Below are 18362 nucleotides of genomic sequence, written 5' to 3' on the forward strand. Positions count from 1 at the left end.
CTACACTGTTGGTGGGAATGTAAATTGGTACAGCCACTGTGGAGAACAGTATGGAGGTCCCTTAAAAATCTAAAAATAAAGCTACCATATGATCTTGCAACCCCCCTCCTGGGCATATATCCAGAGAAATACATGGTCTGAAAGGATACATGCACCTCAATGTTCATTGCAGCACTGTTTACAATAGACAAGATGTGGAAGAAACATAAAATTCCCTCAACAGATGAATGAATAAAGAAGATGTTATACATATGTACAATGGAATATTACTCAGCTATTAAAAAGAGTGAAATAATGCTTTTTGCAGCAACATAAATGGACCTAGAGATTGTCATACTGAGTAAAGTTAAGTCCAACAGAGAAAGACAAATATATGATATCACTTATATGCAGAGTCTAAAATAAAAATAACACAAATGAACTTATTTACAAAATAGAAACAGACTCACAGACTTAGCGAACATATTTATGGTTACCGGGGGAAGGGTGGGAAGAGGGATAGTTAAGGAGTTTAGAATTGACATGTACACACTGCTATATTTAAAATGGATAACCAAAAAGGACCTACTATATAGCACAGGGAACTCTGCTCAATATTATATAACAACCTAAATGGGAAAAGAATTTGAAAAAGAACAGATACATGTATATGTATAACAGAATCACTTTGCTGTATACCTGAAACTAACACAACATTGTTAATCACCTATACTCCAATATAAAAAAACAGTTTAAAAAAAAAGAAAAATTAAGACACAAATGGTACCAAAAACAAAAGACTGTAAGACAGACATGACTCCTACTCCTCTCTATCCTCCTTTACCAGAGTACTTATTCTATTAATCCTCTAACTAAATCACCTCTCTACTATGAAAGTACCCCCAAGACAGTAAACAAAAGTCTACCAACTTAGTGGTCTTTCAACTGGAACAACTCTAAGTCCAGAAACCTAAAAGAACACTTGCTTGCACCCTCTTAGGGGTTCATCATTAAACACTAGCCCAGAAATTGATGTCTCATTTGCAATCAGCTGCAACACTGGAAAAAATATTGTCCTTGAAGGTTTTGTACAAGTTCTTTGACATCAACTTGAACCCTGACATATCTACCCTCAGAAAAAGGCCCCATATGGGCCCCTCCTAGGGTTGACAGGGCTCTAACAGATTCTCTGGTAAACTGCAACCAGTTGTTCCCTTAACTAAAATTAAAATTAATGGAATACCTTGCTACGTTCTGGTAGATAGAGAACTACACTCTCTACTTTAAATCCCACTTTCTCAGGAGCTTCCAGATCGAATCCTAAGAAAACTGACAGAAACCAGAAAAGGGTGAAAATTCTTACCAGAGTTAGCTCTCCTGGATTTCTAGTAGTCCCAGGAAAGGAAGGTAAAATTTCAAGTTTTTCTTTCCCTTCCAAATCTACTCTTGTGAATGTGGTTTGAGGGTACCCATTGGTTATTGATCCTTTTTTTGTACCAGGAACAGCTATTGCCTTCTTGTTTGCCTCATTTTCTGTCCTGAGAACTTGGTTTGGCTTTCTGCCTGGAGCATGCAGGTTATTGGTTCTCCAATATCAAAAAAAAAAAAAAAAAAAAAAAGTTAAAAAAAAAAGAAAAAAGAAAAATTAAGACACAAGAAGTACCAAAACCAAAAGACTGTAAGACCGACATGACTCCTACTCCTCTCCAGCTAAATGATGAGATTAAGCACCCAGAATTATGACCTGACATAAATGTGGATTGCAGTCCATTTGTGGCCAGGATCCTATTAACAGTTGTCAGCTCTCAAGGGAATTGTCTTTCTTTCTTTCTCTTATCTTTGGGAGTGGCTCTGGATTTAGGAAGAATAGTATTTTTGCACCCTCCTTGGGGATGTCTTTTCTGTCCCTGGGATTTTTCAATACTGCCAGTGTTACTGGAGAGTAGATTCTTGTCTCATCACAAAAAGAACTCAGACATGAGATGGAGGCCAAGAAAGCAAAGTAAGGATTTATTAAGGGATAATATGCTCTCAAGGGATGAATGGGCACTCAGGTGAGTAGCTGCCATGAGTTTCTTTGGCAAGCTGGCTATAAGAGATGTGAAAATGAATGGGCAGAATATTCACTGAGGAAGAAGGGGTTTTGGGTCTTATTCCCGATTTCCATCCCAGCTCCACCTTCCCGAGGGGAGAGGGATTTTTGTCCTTATTTAGCCTTGATTGGAAGTGTCATGGCATCAGTGCATGATGGCTACTTCTTATCTGCAAGGCTAATTTTATTGTAATGAGGGCATAATGAACAAAAGTTTACATGTGGACACCAGAGATTCTGCCTTTTCCCACCTTTCTTTGTCTCCCTCGAGAACCCCTTGTCACCTCGAGATTTATATCTTCTGGTCAGCCTGGAGGTTCCTGTTTTTCTTTGTCTACCCAAGGACCCCCGTTGTTCACAAGATGTATAGTTTCCTGCCACCTAGCCCATGTCCCTCTTTCTCTGCTCATATCTAGCTATCTGCCTGCTCTAACACCAAGAATATTTACTGTTTGTCCTGGATAAAACTTACCTAGATACTTGAAAGGATTTTTTTTTTCAAAAGTAGCTGTATGGTCAGAAGTTGGTTAAATTGGAAGCTGATGCTGAGAACCTGACAGAAACTTTTTTTCAGGCCTTCTTCCCTAAGCTAATTGAAACTATACACCCAGAGGGAAAGAAAAAAAACATTTCAAAGACAAACAGCTCTAAATCTAGAACACAGGAATCTTTTGATTTCCATCTCAGTTGAAGATCTTCTCCCTGATTTAAAGAAGTAAATTCAAGATAATGTGGTAAAATGTATGAGTCAGTTCCTTGATATCATTCAGGTTGACACCCAGTTCTTTGATAAATTAAAGGAAACTGTGCTTGTCTTACAAATTGAGCCTTTATCAGAAGAGAAAAAGCCCACCTATCCTTTTAATCAATCCCCAAACCTCCATATTCATTTCAAAAGACTTGCAGGTATTGTCAACAGTCTGGTCTTAGGGAACAAACGTCCTTCTTGCTGGAAGTTACATTCTTTCTCTGCTCCTTTTGAGATGTAAATATCCTATATGGTCTTCTCTAGCAAGCACAGAGGTAGTTATTATCAGATGGGAAGAAAAAAAAAAAAAAAAGAAGGCATATTTGAAAACTAAACCTATGCAAAAAGCTTAAAAGTCTTTGCCATAAATACCAGTGAAAAGTTTAAGCCATCTGAGAAGAAAACACATGTGTAAACAGCTATTCCTTTACAAACTAGTGAGTTTTGTATTGTTGTGTGTTTTGTATTATTGTATCATAGCTAAAATTTTAAAATGAAAGCATTTCATTTTAAACAAGATCTCTGTTTGCCTCTCTCTATATGCTTATATGTCTCTCTATATATGTGTTATAAACGTGTAATATTTTTGTACCACCAGATGGTATTGCCAAAATTATTTTGTAAAGGGCTCTATTTAATTGGTTTATAAAGAAACATTATAAAAATCAATTATACTCTCAGAAATAGAGAAACTAACCCAAATGTTTTTCAAGTTAATGTGATCTATGATAATTTTCAATGAATAAAGCTTGTTTATTGATTTAATTTAAAAAGACATGTACTGAGATCTATCATTATTAAATATAATGTAGACATTCAACTTTTAATTTACTTAGGTTTACTAAAAGTCAAATAAGCTCATGTTGTTTAAGGATGTGTTACGAACAAATAAACAGATATAAGACAAAAGTTTATAAGTAAACTTTTCACCAGTAACTATGCTTTATAAAAGGTCTACTTAAAAATGGTTTCCAAAATCATTTTGATAATTTGAAACCTTAAAGTTATACTGCAAAAGTTAAATGATGGATATCCATCAAATATATAGATCATTTCCAAATAAGACAAACACTGAAACATTAATTACTGAACATATGTTTATCCACTTTTGGCTTCCTTTTAGAGAAACTAAAGTTATTTGTGTTTATTAGTAAACATGTCTTGTGCCACATTGAAAAGTTTAGTATGAGGAAGAATATATTTCTAGAAAAATTAGATATGTTTAAAAATGTGCCAATCACAGAACGTTAGTGTAACTGAGAGCCCACAATTGCTTACTTCTTAGTTTTCACTAGGAATTAAGTATTCTAAGGGTTAAGAATTATAATTAACATATGCAATTAAACCTAGTAGACCTAATAAAGGAAACGTCTCTATACAAGGAAAGTAGGATGTGTTTTTGGTAAGAAAATGTAGGTAGATGTGGTTGTGGTCAAGGAAAAAAGAGAGTAATTTTGTCCTAAAGTAAAATAGCTGGTTGTTTCAGAATGAGAAAATGGGGGGGGGTGGGGAGAAAACTTAGAACAAAATCTGAATGGATGTCAAAAAGTTGTAGAAGTTTTGTGAAAAGGCATCTTGGAAAAAGAACTGTATATGTGTTAAGCTGGCTAAGATTGGAATGAATTTATTTAGTTTTTTAAAAATGAGTTTTAATATTAATGATACACCAGTACAAAATTAGAATTTGGTTTTCTGTCTTTTAAAAGAACAAAGTTTTCTAACATTATTGACCTACTCTTAATAAGAAAGTATGAACAAAATTTGTTTTTAATCTTTTAAATAATCTGCCTGGACAGTAAAGATTTTGTGTTTTCCCAAAACAATTTACTGTATTTAAGTTCATTTTATCAGATCTTTGATTACTTAAGAAAACCTACTCTTATCAATATTAAAAGAGCTTAGGTTTTTATAGCTATGTAACCTTCTTTATTTACCTTCAAAGTCCTTGTCATATTGGTTAAATGGGTATATTTTTTAAAACTCCCCCAATATCAAATTCTAAATGAAGTTTTTTTCACCTCAAATTAATTTCAGTATTTTCCAGAGAGCCCCTGGAACATCTCAAAATATTTGTTCTCTCTATTTATAAAAAGAGAAATGTTTAACTAATTAGGCTTATTTGATAAGTTAAATTGCATAGGAAGTATTGTCAGATAAGAAGTGATGCATATTTGTATGAGTATTTATTATTAATACAAGTGTTCCAGAAACTGTATAAAATTACTAAAATTCTGGTATGTCCTTATATAATATTATCAGTCATAATTACAATTATCATTTTAAAATATTGTCACGGAAATAATCAATTTCCTTGCCAATGCCATTATAATGAACACTAACCAATTCTCTAACCATGGGGATTTTTAAGTCTTATATTTTTCAGACAGTTATTATTTTACTCTGAGGTTTTTGCAAAAATAAGTTTCATGGAAAGAACCCTACCAAGTACACTTGACCACTGGCACTGCTGCCAAATTATAAGTTGTCAAACCTTGGGTGCATATTTCATAACTGAATTAGGCCCTACTTTACCTATACAAGACCCCCTCTGGTCCTGGATAAATTCCAAAGACCTCAAAATCAAATGCAGTAGGAAGAGAAATAGCTACATTGAGGTAGATTGCTTCATTCCAAAACATCAGATCAAGAACATTTTTTTTCATTCTTCTTTTCCTCTCTGAACACCCTTTTCCTAATTCTTATACCATGAAGGTCTTTATAATTATTTTGTCCACTTTTTGCCTTGACCTGGTCTGGAAAGATGTCATTATTCAGTACCTCAGGCCATTTCAAAAGAGAGTAATCCAGCCTCCAACTAGCTGTTGGATTTGCCGTGATGCTGGTGATCCTGTAGTTCTGCCCACTAAGAACTTCTCCCTGATTTCCAATGTCTCAGTTTCTCTGAAACAAGCTCACTGGATAAACACTTCTGAAGAAGTAAAGGCACAGTTACATGAAATACATAAACAGGACAACAGGCTTAAAGAAATACCCCTCTATTTGGGATTATTTCTTTGACTTATTTGATTCTAGCTAGTTTGGGTCATGGAGAACCTGTCTCAGGAGTGCTATCCAAACCATAGGCATTGTTTTGTTGTTAATAATCATAACTGTCTCCATAACATGCTACATTCTCTCAAAAGTTTTAAATGCATGTGTGTAGCCACTGACCAGCCAATGCAAGTTAAACAGACAAAGAAGAACTCATTCAAGACTTTTGCAATAGGGGCAAGATATTCAACTCCACTCCGCTAAAACAAAAAGGTGGAGGATTTTTAAATGCTGGGATAAGCCAATGGCAAAGGGTTAGAGGACATTAGGAGAGTGGTTGGCCAATGAGATGGTGTTGAGAAAACTAGTAAAGTAGTCTTGTTCAGGCTTCAGAGGGAGAAGTAGGTCCCTGACCGACTTGTGACCCTGTCTAGACTGTGTGCCTGCCTGCACACATAACAATTGTTACCAACAAGTCAAGCAGCACTTAAGATAAGAAAGGGAGTGAGTCTTGAAATTTCTTGAGCCCTGGGGATCCGGCCAGTCCCCCGTGATCTAGAAAATCTTTTGACTCACACGGTGAAACCAACAGCACTGTTACAGTTAAACCAGAGCTGCATTTTTGCTCATAAACTGATGATATCAGATAGTGGATTGGGATTATAAACAGAAGCCCCCAGAAGAGCAATTTGAAGTCTCACTTGTGAGGTGAATGCACGGCCCAGGACCCTTCCCAATTGGGACTCCAGATTGCTGTTACTTGGGACTTCCCAGCTGCTGTTTGAATCTGGATGTAGGTGTTGGCCCAATCTGATGATGTATACTATGTTATGTCTCTCTAATACTTTTATTCATCCCCTTCTAGTGTCTGTATATTGAAATTAAGTTAAATAATCTTCTATTAAAAATTAATTAAATCTGTTCAGTTGTGTGAGACAAGTGGTTATTTTGCCAGCGAATCCAACAAACCTTGAAACTAAAAGTAGGCTTTCAGCAAAACAGATGGGGTCATCTGTGTTTGCTAATTGTCCCTTTTTAGAGTTAGGTTCCTACCCTCCCATGGCAAATGGGAGATGAGGTGTTATCATTCATGTTGATTCCATTTCACAGAGATGATCCCACTGGTCTTGAGCAAAACATTCCAGTGGTGTAGAAGATTAACATCTCAAAAGGGCAGAGAAAGAGTTTACAATTACAAGTTTTCTGAAGTAAATGCTTTAAGGAAAGGGAGGTCAGGATCTGTAGTCAAGAAGTCTTTAGAAAGTTTAGATAAACTGAGGGAAACTTAAGGCAGTCTTTGTCACTGCCTAGCTCAGGACACTTCCGGAAACTATTATCTATCTGATGATCACAGATGAACGAACAGCAGTGCTGAAGCAGGCAATTCACAAGGAAATGGCTGGAGATAGCTGCAAAACATGTTCTTTTAAAAGCCAGCCTCCTCATCTCTGCACAAAAGACTAACTTTTCCTCTAAACATGCTCTTTTTGCACCTCACAGGTTTTGATTTGTGATAGTCTTGCTACTGTTAAATTCAAAACATTTTCTAATTACATTATGATTTCTTCTTTGATGCACTAATTTTCAAACATTGGATTTCTAGTTAACATTCTGCAATTAATTTCTAGCAAACTTTTATTCTTGTCAAAATATGTTATTTTTATTTAAATTCTTTGACATTCATTTGCTCAAAATTTATGTTCAAATAATTGGTAAATTTTGGTAAATGTTTTATGCATAACTGAAAACTGTTGGAGAGTGCAATGTTCTCTGTATAGTCAATTAAAACAAATGGGTTGGGCTTCCCTGGTGGTGCAGTGGTTGAGAGTCCACCTGCTGATGCAGGGGACACGGGTTCATCCCCCGGTCCAGAGAGGTCCCACATACCGCATGAGCCATGGCCACTGGGCCTGCGTGTCCAGAGCCTGTGCTCCGCGGCGGGAGAGGCCACAGCAGTGAGAGGCCCATGTAGCACAAAAAAAAACAAAACAAAACAAAAAAAAACAAATGTGTTATTCCTTTATTCTTATTATTCAAATCATCCTTATTCCTACTGACACATTTTGTGTCCTTTTTATGTCAGTTATTGACAGAGAGCTGTGTTAATATCTCCCACTCTGAAGATAGATTTTTGTTTTTCTTCCAGTAATTGTGTCAAGACTTGCTTTATATATTTTGAAATTATTTTATATATTCTAAAAGGATTATCATTTTAGCAAATTGAATATTTTATTATATTATTTTCTTTTCTCTAACAATATTTTATATCTTTCTAGGTGTTTATTTTAAATTAATATAGTTAAACCAGTCTTTTTTTTGTTATAGTTTTCTTGGTGCAATTTGTCCATTTCTTTGAATTCAAATTTTGTGGGTTGAATTCAAATTTTGTGGGGGTTTGTGCATTGCTTGTGAAGAGTTTCAGTTTTAATACAGTCTATTATATTTGTCCACTACTGGAGTATTTAATATATCCAATTACAGTTACTATAATGACTAATACATACATTTGTTTAATTTATTTTATTTTATAGTATCTACTTTTCTTCCTGTTTTTTATATATTTTTCTCTTTCTTACACTTATTTGAATAGATTTTTTTGAATCATTCAATTATTCCTACTACTCGTTTGAAATTTTTGTTCTCTATTTCAATTTAATTAGCAAAGAGCTCAGTAATTACAGTGAATATAATTAATGTATTATACTACAAAGTTAATAATTATCTCCATCTTCCTCATGAAAAATGAAAGGACTGATTTGAGTTCATCATTTTTCTGACATACACTGTCACGTTTATTTATTGAAGAAGTTTAAGTTCCTCAATAAATTATTATTAGCTTTGTATATAGGCAACACTCATTTAGCTTTAACCATATATTTACCATTCTTTTTTGTTTTTCCTTTCCACTTGTTCTTTATAATTTTTTTCCTGAAATCATTTTCCTTTTCATGAAATATATAGCTAGATTTTCCTTTAACGAATGTTTACTCTCTTATTTTTTGATGTCTAAAAATTAAATTAATTTACCCCTCATTCACAAAAATATCATTTTCTCTGTGCATAAAATTATAGATTGATACATTTATATTTGGCATGTTCAAAAAATAATTTAGCTATGTTCAGGCTTCCATTATTACTAGTGGAAAATCAGCATTTGGTCTAGGTGTTAGTTACTTTATTATAACAAAAATTCTTTTCTCAAGCAGTCTTTTAGTTCTTCTCTAAAGCTTATCTTTATGTGCTATAGTTGGTCTATGGCAGTAGTTCTGAAATTGTCATCTCCAGACCAGCAACATCAGTATAATCTTTTTAGATATGCAATCATGAGATATTTAGTGTGGATATATTTATATTTCTCCTCTTCTGAATTGGTTGAGATTCAAGAATCTGTGGGTTTGTGCATTTCATGAATTTCCCAGATATAATATATTCATTAGGTTTGTCCCCTCCTCTCTCTCTCTTTCTCCTCTCTGAGACTTTAGTTAAAATTTATAACTTCTCCTTCCATACTGCATATATCTTAATCAATTTTTAAATTTTCATCTCTTTTTTTCCCCCTTCTGGCTACATTCCATGTGATTTCTTTGTATCTAGTTTCCCCCTAAATTGTCATCAATGTATATAATTTTCTAATAAATCAGTAGAATTATTCATATAAATTAATGTATTTTTTGTTTTTCTTCATAATTTTAGTTTTATTTTTCAAATTTTACTTGTCATTATTTGCTTTCCTTATTCCCTGTGAATATGGTCAATAAGGTTTCTTATTTTCCAAAACATTTTAAAGATAATTGATTTGTATCTGTATCTGCTAATTCCATCACCTTACATTATTTTAGGTCTGTTTTCCTCACCTATTGTTTTTCCTGGTTCTAGATCATGAAGCTTTGTTTCATTTTATATTTACTAATTTTTTTGCATACGCTGCTAATTTTCCTGGGAAGTTTTTACATTGAAAGTCTAGCACATGAAGTGAAGACAATTTCTTGAGGAAAGTTTGCTTTCGTTTCTTCTAATATCTTTTGTGGAGTTGCTATTCTAGGATCATTTTAAATTATATTCCTACCAGAGATGTACCAAGCAGCCAGAGAAGTATAAAATCAATCAGGCTATACATTTAAAGTGAATTTCTCCATCTTTGTTCAGTGTTAAAACATATATATCATTAGTTACCTCACAGTCCTCTGATGATAATAGCTCTATTTCTATTCACCCTTGTATTGATGGTATAACCTATTAATGTCCCAACTTTACAGAAGAGGATAGCTTATTAGTAGCCTCTGGAATTTTCAGTAGTCTCTGGAATTCATATATTTTCCCATGCTTCATGAAGTCTCAAATACTCAGTTTCACCAAATTCAGCAAATATTCTAAATGTAAAATGTGTATGTTGTATTCCTCTTGCATACCTAAATTTAAGACTTCACTTAATCCCTGGCCTGATTATTCTTAACTTTCTTTCAAGGTCATTGGTGATTTTAATTTTGTAAGATGTATTATATGCAGTATCCACTTTTTAAATGAGAGAATACATTTTGGCTCTGAAATCACTGTTATTGGAAACAGCAAAATTGTCTCTTTAAAATATAAACAACTAAAACTCTGCCATCATATAGATGTTAAAACATTTCTTTGTCCATCTTGTAATTTAGAGTCTTTAATATAATAATTAGTTATTTGAAGGTATTTTGAGTATCATGTATTTGTATGTCTTTCTATATGTAATTTTCTCATTGAGAAAATAGTGATAAGCAAGCAGACTCATTTATTGCTCCCACAAAATTTAAATAATAAAGAAAAAACAAGAATAAAACAGGCAAATATTAGTCTGATGAAAGTCTTGATGATGTACAAAGTGCCATGCTTGTTTATGGAAACAGAGTCAAATCTGTTGAGGGATATGAAACATAATTTACATGGATATGTTGAAAAGTATGTTTTTCACTAGAAACTGGAAAATGTGTGTCTCAAGCCAAAAGAGGGGGTGTGATTAAAACTGAGAGAGGGCTTCCCTGGTGGCACAGTAGTTGAGAGTCCACCTGCCGATGCAGGGGACACGGGTTCGTGCCCCAGTCTTGGAAGATCCCATATGCCACGGAGCGGCTGGGCCCGTGAGCCATGACCGCTGAGCCTGCACATCCGGAGCCTGTGCTCCACAACGGGAGAGGCCACAGTAGTGAGAGGCCCACATACTGCAAAAAAAAAAAAACAAAGAAAAACCAAACAAACAAAAAACTGAGAGATAAAAATGAGGGACAAAGACCACATTATGGAGTATCTTACCAAAATAAAAACCAATCATTGTGTACAGAATGTTTACTAATACAAATTAAAAAATAGTATTAAATTTTCTCCTAGACTATTATAAAGGCAATAATCTAAACAATCTTAAGTATTATATGCTTTTTAAAATCTTACAATAAATAAAACTGTTCTAAACTGTTCATTTGCTGAGACATCTCTTACATCATGTGGTTTGTGCACTGTAAGATGGAAAAGTACAGGTACTTCCCATTTATTTGGAAATGATGGAAATAATATTAACTTTGAGGGAAAAATTATTCAAATCAAGGTAGACTAGGTAAGTTTAATATTTGTAGATCAAAGATAGGAAGACTAGCCCTAATAATTTAATTGAGGTTTCAGTGAATATGCAGATGGTATTCTACTTTTCTATGGAATACAAATTTGTTCAAAGTATGAATGTAAAAACTGTTCAGTAGACTGATTATAAGGAATGTTTTATTCTAGGAAAATTTTTTTAAAAATTAGAAACTTATAATTAGACTTCCAGAACATAATTAGTTTTTACCCAAAGAAATCATGTTTCACAATAATTAAGAATGTAAGAACTTTCCTCAAAGAACCTGCCATGATTCAAGACTGAAATTTTTTAATTTACCCAAAGCAAAGTCAAGTATCCCTTCACCACTTCTGCCTTTATCCTTGTCAGCTTCCCAAAGTCTGTGGACACACTTGCTCTCTGGCTTCTTCCTGCTACTCACATTCAGATGTGAAGCATATAGGTTAAGCCAGAACAGGGCTCTCTTCATAATTGGAGTAAATTCTGTAGCCTGAAATATAAAGACTGGAAAGCAGGAAAAGGGCAGCAAGAAAAAGATGATAAATCTCAAAAAATGTTACTTTGAAATCTGACAGATTTCTTATTTAAGTTTTCTCACACCTTTATGTCACCTTACTATAATCTATTAAATAAAGGATTTAATGAGAGATTACTTAATGTTATAATTAGCTTATTTCATAAGTGTCTGCATAATATTTTTGAAACTAACCTTAGTTTAAGTGTTTAATTACAATCAAAATGTGACTTGTTATGCAAATACTGTAAAACTTAACTAACAAGAATAAAAAAATGAAAATTCCCTTAGGGTCTGAGATACTGCCAATGGTAAAAAACAAAACAAACAAACAAACAAAAACTTGATTTTTTTTTGCTCATATTTCTCTTTTCCTACCCATATTAGTTTTTTTAAAAAAATAACTTACAGAAATGCTCTGCAGTGCTTAAAAAATGTTTTGTATTTTGCCTTTTTCCAATAAAAATGGACATGGACTCTTTTAGTATTGATATATATGTACTAAAATTTCATTATTTCTAAAGAAATTTGGTGCCTCACTTTTTAGATTTACCGTATAATGTGTTAATTCAGTTCCCTGTTGAGGGATATTTGTTTTCAAATGTTTTTTATTTTGGACAATACTATAAATTCCACCATTTTTCATATACATGTACACCCTTACAACAGCTTCTTTATAGGATCTTTCTGAGGTGAAGAATTATTTGGTCAAATAGCAAATAAAATTTTGCTATATATTCTGAGATTGTCTCAAATATTACCTTGCAGAATGATAATTTATAGATAGAAATCTTCTATTTGATATATGTCATTTTTTATTTAGAAAATTTTTCAGAGTTCCAGGATTGCTATATTATTGAAGAATTTTCTTTGTTTACAGCATCCTATTCTTTATGCGGATGCTATATTCTCTACAAACTCTCTGAGACTGTAAATTGAATTTTTTTCTAAACTTTTTAACTTTTTCTATTTCCTTAATTATTTCTATTTCCTTTGGGGGCAGTTTTTCTTATTGTTCATTTTTACTCATATTTTATGATGATGGTTTTATGTAAGTATGTGAATTTTTAATACTTACTGATATTTGTGACTGAAAATTTGGGTTGACCCATAAAAGTGACTCGAAAGGAGAGGCCTATGTCAGGTTACATGATGAAGGTGCAGTATGAAGGTATACTTAGGCAAATAAGGATTCCTACATTTGCAATATTAGAGGGAGCTTTTCACTGAATTTCTGGTATATATTTTGTCCTTTCCTTTGGTTCCACTGTAAAAGCCTAAAATTACCTTGTACTCTATTCTGCTTCTTTCCCCAGCCTTAGCTTTGTTTTGGTATATTTACTTACTTTATTTAAAAGATTTTCTTCTGAATTTAGGCAAGAATTGAACAAATTTCCTCCTAGTCACTCTTATATGCCGAGAGTTTAAGTGACAATGCCCCGACTTTTCAGTAGGCCATCATTTAATTAATTACTTACTCCTTCCTTTTATACTTGATGACAGTATGCTAAGCTTTCCTGTGTCCATCTTCCTGAATTGCTTTATAGTTTTCTTTACACATTTTTTTAACAATCCAAGTCAATACTGGCTTATTAAACATCCTGTGATAAAATTAGAATTCAGCAATATAATGTTTTATTTCTGAAAAGTCAGTTTGAATAGAAGATAGATAGCTAGCTAGATAGATAGATGATACATTTCCAAAATAATGAATGAACCAACACCAGCAGCATTTTTGCCACCTCTTGAAGGAGAGCTATATATCTGTACTTCAGTGTAAGAAACAGAATCCTTTCAGGTTGTTAGCATTTATGCTGGAAGAGGCAAGGAGGCAAATTAAAAGGTCAATTATTAAAACCCTTACTATTATTAGCATTATTCATAATAATAAGAGTAATAATGGCTAACTAGAATAAGTTGAATCTGTGTAAGTACATGAATTCATACTGCTACTCAAAAGGTGAAAGAAGATATGAAGTACAAAAAAGGTATTTGTTTTATAAAAGTTACAATTGGATGAATTTATTTGAAATGGTTTAATAATTCTAGGAGTGATAAGATATGCACAGCTCTTTTTTTACTTTTGTGAATGATATGTATGTTTTATACACCTGGGGCATCTGGCAGGAACAAGGAGCAAGCCGAATGGTTCAAAATGAAAGATCTAGACAGAGAGAGTAGTTACTGTCAAATAATTTAAAAAAACAGTGCTAACTACTCACAAAATCCAACATACCTTTAGAGGTAAAACCCCCTAATGCATTGGAACCACCATATATAATAAAACACATTTTTTTTCTTGATAGTATTAACAAAACAGGTCAATGAATCACAGTGATATGGGTGATGTGATGTTGGACAGGCAATATTAGAAGGAGCCAAGAATTTTAAATGTATAATGATAAACTTAGCCAAAACAAACTTGATGCCAAATAAAATGCATGAAATTATAAGTAAACTTTAAACTGCCCTCATGGGGAGTACAGACACAGATTATAAAACAACTGGATTATTTATTTCACAAAATCTTTTGGACCACAAGAAAATATTGTTTGTCAGGTCATATTTCCCTTTTTATATTCATTAATTGAACAAACAAGTATTAAGTCCAAATTAGTTTTTTTCTTATCATTTTAGCTTGAGTTGAATGCACATGTTATTTATATACTTAGAGCTTTATATATAGCAATCTGTAAATTTTATCAATGTTAATATTAAATATAACAATGAAACTGTTTAAAACTAATAATCATTAGCAAACTTTTATATATATTTTATAACAAAACACAGTATGTTGATGAAAGGTGAAATCTATAATTATATTTATATATATTTCATGACCTTACTAAGACTTACACAATGTCATTTCTCCTTTAAGAATAAAGAAGTATGTTTAATTTATATATTTTTATATATCTTCTATTTTATGATTTTTGTGTGTGTGTGTGGTACGTGGGCCTCTCACTCTTGTGGCCTCTCCCATTGCAGAGCACAGGCTCCGGTCACACAGGCTCAGTGGCCATGGCTCAGAGGCCTAGCTGCTCCACAGCATGTGAGATCTTCCTGGACCGGTACATGAACCCATGTCCCCTGTATCGGCAGGCAGACTCTCAACCACTGCACCACCAGGGAAGCTCTATTTTATGCATTTTTAATTTCTATATTTTTCCTGTAATTTCCCCCTGAAATTTAAGGGAAAAACCTTTTCATTTTGTGGTGTTTTATTAATATTTTTTCTTGGACTTCTTGTTTTCAGCTTGTGTATGTCCATTTTAATTTGCAGGAAGTGTATAATTTTGTTTTTGTTTTCTGGGAGTAGTTTTCCTCCAAAATGTATTTTTTATCTATCTTTTGATTAATTTCTGCTTTTTAAATGGAATATCCTTGTATGACTCTTCATTTGATTAAGGGAAACTTTTCACAAAAAAATAACATAATTCTCCTTGAGTTTCCAATAACTTTGTTTGAATGTTTTGTCTGTATATAACCTTAAACATTGCCTGCAGGGCCAAGTATCAGAGATTTGTAATTAAATCAATCTTTCAGAATTTTGTTTTACTTTTTTGTTGTTGTTCCTTGAAAAGGAGAGATACAATTGTGGAATTGGTTGTGCTATCTAGTAGTTAATAAATTTAATTATCTATGGAAGTCTGGTAACATTTTTCCCACCCTGTAGACATGCTTATATTTTTGAGTTAGATTTTAATTTTTTTCTCTGGTCTCTCTACAAATCTTCTCTTTAGAAAATAAAGCAATCCTGTGCTACTGTGTCATCTATGATGAGAAAATAAGAACTACTACCCAGACATAACTGGATCCTGTTTTCAAGAGGGCAGATAGAATTGAATCCAGCAAGGACCCAGAACCTGTGCCATCAATATCATGTGTGAGAAAATAAAGAAGGCATGGGTTTGCTTCTGATTAGGTAACTGGCCTCAAATGGAAAGTTTTTTGATTTATCCATAGGCTCTTAACAACACAATACTACTCTTACCAACATAAACATTATTAGTAGATGCCTATAACATTCTCTTTTAGTCTCTGTTTCTGTCTTTACCAATTTCTCTCTCCCTTTCCCTCTGTCTATTTCTCTCTCATTTGTACCCAACATATAGGTATTTAAAAAAAAATAGACAACAGCAAAACAACCTTGAGAAATGCTGCTTAAAAAGATTCTGGGTCAGTAAATATTAAAAGTATACTTGAAGAGATAATGTGTAAACAAAATGAACAAGTGGGTTTTGCATGCAATCTAATTGTTTGGAACATGGAAAGCAAAAGACTAGGCCACTTTTCTCTACATATCTTCAATTCCTTGCTTTAACTCTTATTATGTCAATCATTTTGAACTTCATCTGATTCTTGGTACTGTGAGTTCATTCTCACCAATCAAAATTCTAAGAATTTTAACCTCAGTTAAATGTTACAGTAGAGGAAGCACTTTTGAAATATTAGGCATAAATATAAAAGTGGTATACTTGACAATTGTGGTTTAAGTCACCAATAAAAGATTGAGTGCATGTTATATACTTTCTATGAGATGTTGGAGATGTTTTTAAATGGACAATTTTTATTGTCATTTCCTCACTGCATATCAGTATATTGGATTTCTTTCCTATACATTTTTCCTTGTTGGTTTGTTTAGCCTCTAACAGAACAGATATTTCTGAATAGACTATTAAAGTTGAGATTTTGCTTACATAGCAATGATAATGAGGGGCATTCAGCAACCAATTGCGTTTTCCAGATGGTCTCAGTAACCTTCCTTTCTTTAGGGTCTAAGCCAAAGATTAAACCCTCCACCTTAGGTTACTTCTTCTTAGTTCCATAACTACCTGCTGCATTCCAAGACTGCATAGCTATCAACAAATATATGTTGCTAATACTGCTATAGATTAGGAAGGGACAGTCCTTCTCAGGAAAAGACAGTGAGTCACCTTTCATCTATTCCTTTTTCTTTTACATTTTCCTTTCATCTACCTTGTTCTTTTCACTTCTTAAATAAGGTTGCCCTCATTTAAACTATGGTAACACTTTTCATAATTTCTTTATCTTCAATCAAATGTGATCAATAGAGAAATATATATATATATATATATATATATATATATATATACATATATATATATATACATATATATATATATAGTAATGCTTGGGCATGGTTCAAAACTTAGCTGCCAGGAAATTTTTATTCTAATGCTTAGCTTTCTCCAATTTTAAGTACTACCTTTTTCTGAGAGAACATTAGGTTAAAAAAATATTATCATAGAAATACAAATTTATCAACATTTAAATATTTCAAAATATAAGATCTCCTAGATAATGAAAAAAAAAATATTTACTTGTTTCACAATGCTCCTTTATATAGGCTTCTGTTGTGTGATTTATGTATTATAGATATAGAGTGCAAAATGATTTATGACTACTTATTAATTTTACTGATACCCTCATTTTCTTTAGAAAATATTCTAGGCCTTGTACTGACATTAAATTCCTGATAAAGTGTAATTTTAAGAATTGACTATCCCCTTTACACACACACACACACACACACACACACAAAATCATTTTGTTCCATTCTACCAGGCCAATACTCACCTTTAGGTGATGGATTTTCAGTGCAGTTCAAGCCTGTTAACTTTAACAGGAGCTTATTGGAACAGTCATAATGAATGATGTAAAAATTGTGCTGCTGAGACTCAATTATAAGGTAGAATACTATTCAATCTCGATGATTACAGTGCATCTGAGATTTTTTTTTTCATCTTTCTTATCTAGCTCTATGTCACAAGTTAGTGTTTTCATCTAGTCACATAGATAAATTCAGTTATCTTTAACACTTGTGATTTTAATCCATATTTCCATTTTATTTCATTATTTCTTAATCCTAAAATTTACATGGAAGCTGACTAATGTTTTCTTTATTCTAACATTTCTAGCAACTCCATGACTGTTTAGAATACTTTTTACACTAGTACGGCAATTTCAAATGCAACTATGAACGTCTATTGATATTTTAGTTGCAATACTAAATAACACCAAAGTAAAAAATTATCTGAGAGTACGTTTTAGTAAGTTTTTTTTTGTTTTTATATTTCAACCAGTAAGATGTTGAATCTGTTTCTTTTTTTCATGCAATTCCAATAATTTAGTTTAAAAACAGATATAGCCATAAGAACAGATTGGGAACCAATGACAACATAAAGATGCATTACTCACATTATGTTCAGGAATAATCTATTGTGAAAATGGATCATTATGAAATAGAATACTGAAAAAAAGTAAAACTGATGATTCTATATACTACATTTTCTTCACTAATATGGAAATAATAAATCTAATTTATGTGGCTATTGAAGTTACAGGAATGGATGGAAGTTCAAAGAGGAAAGATAGAACAGAGTGTAGAAGAACTCTGACATCTAAAATTTAATTAATAAAGGAATTGTTG

The sequence above is a fragment of the Hyperoodon ampullatus genome (assembly GCF_949752795.1).
Source record: "Hyperoodon ampullatus genome assembly, chromosome: 16".
Taxonomy (NCBI): Eukaryota; Metazoa; Chordata; class Mammalia; order Artiodactyla; family Ziphiidae; genus Hyperoodon; species Hyperoodon ampullatus.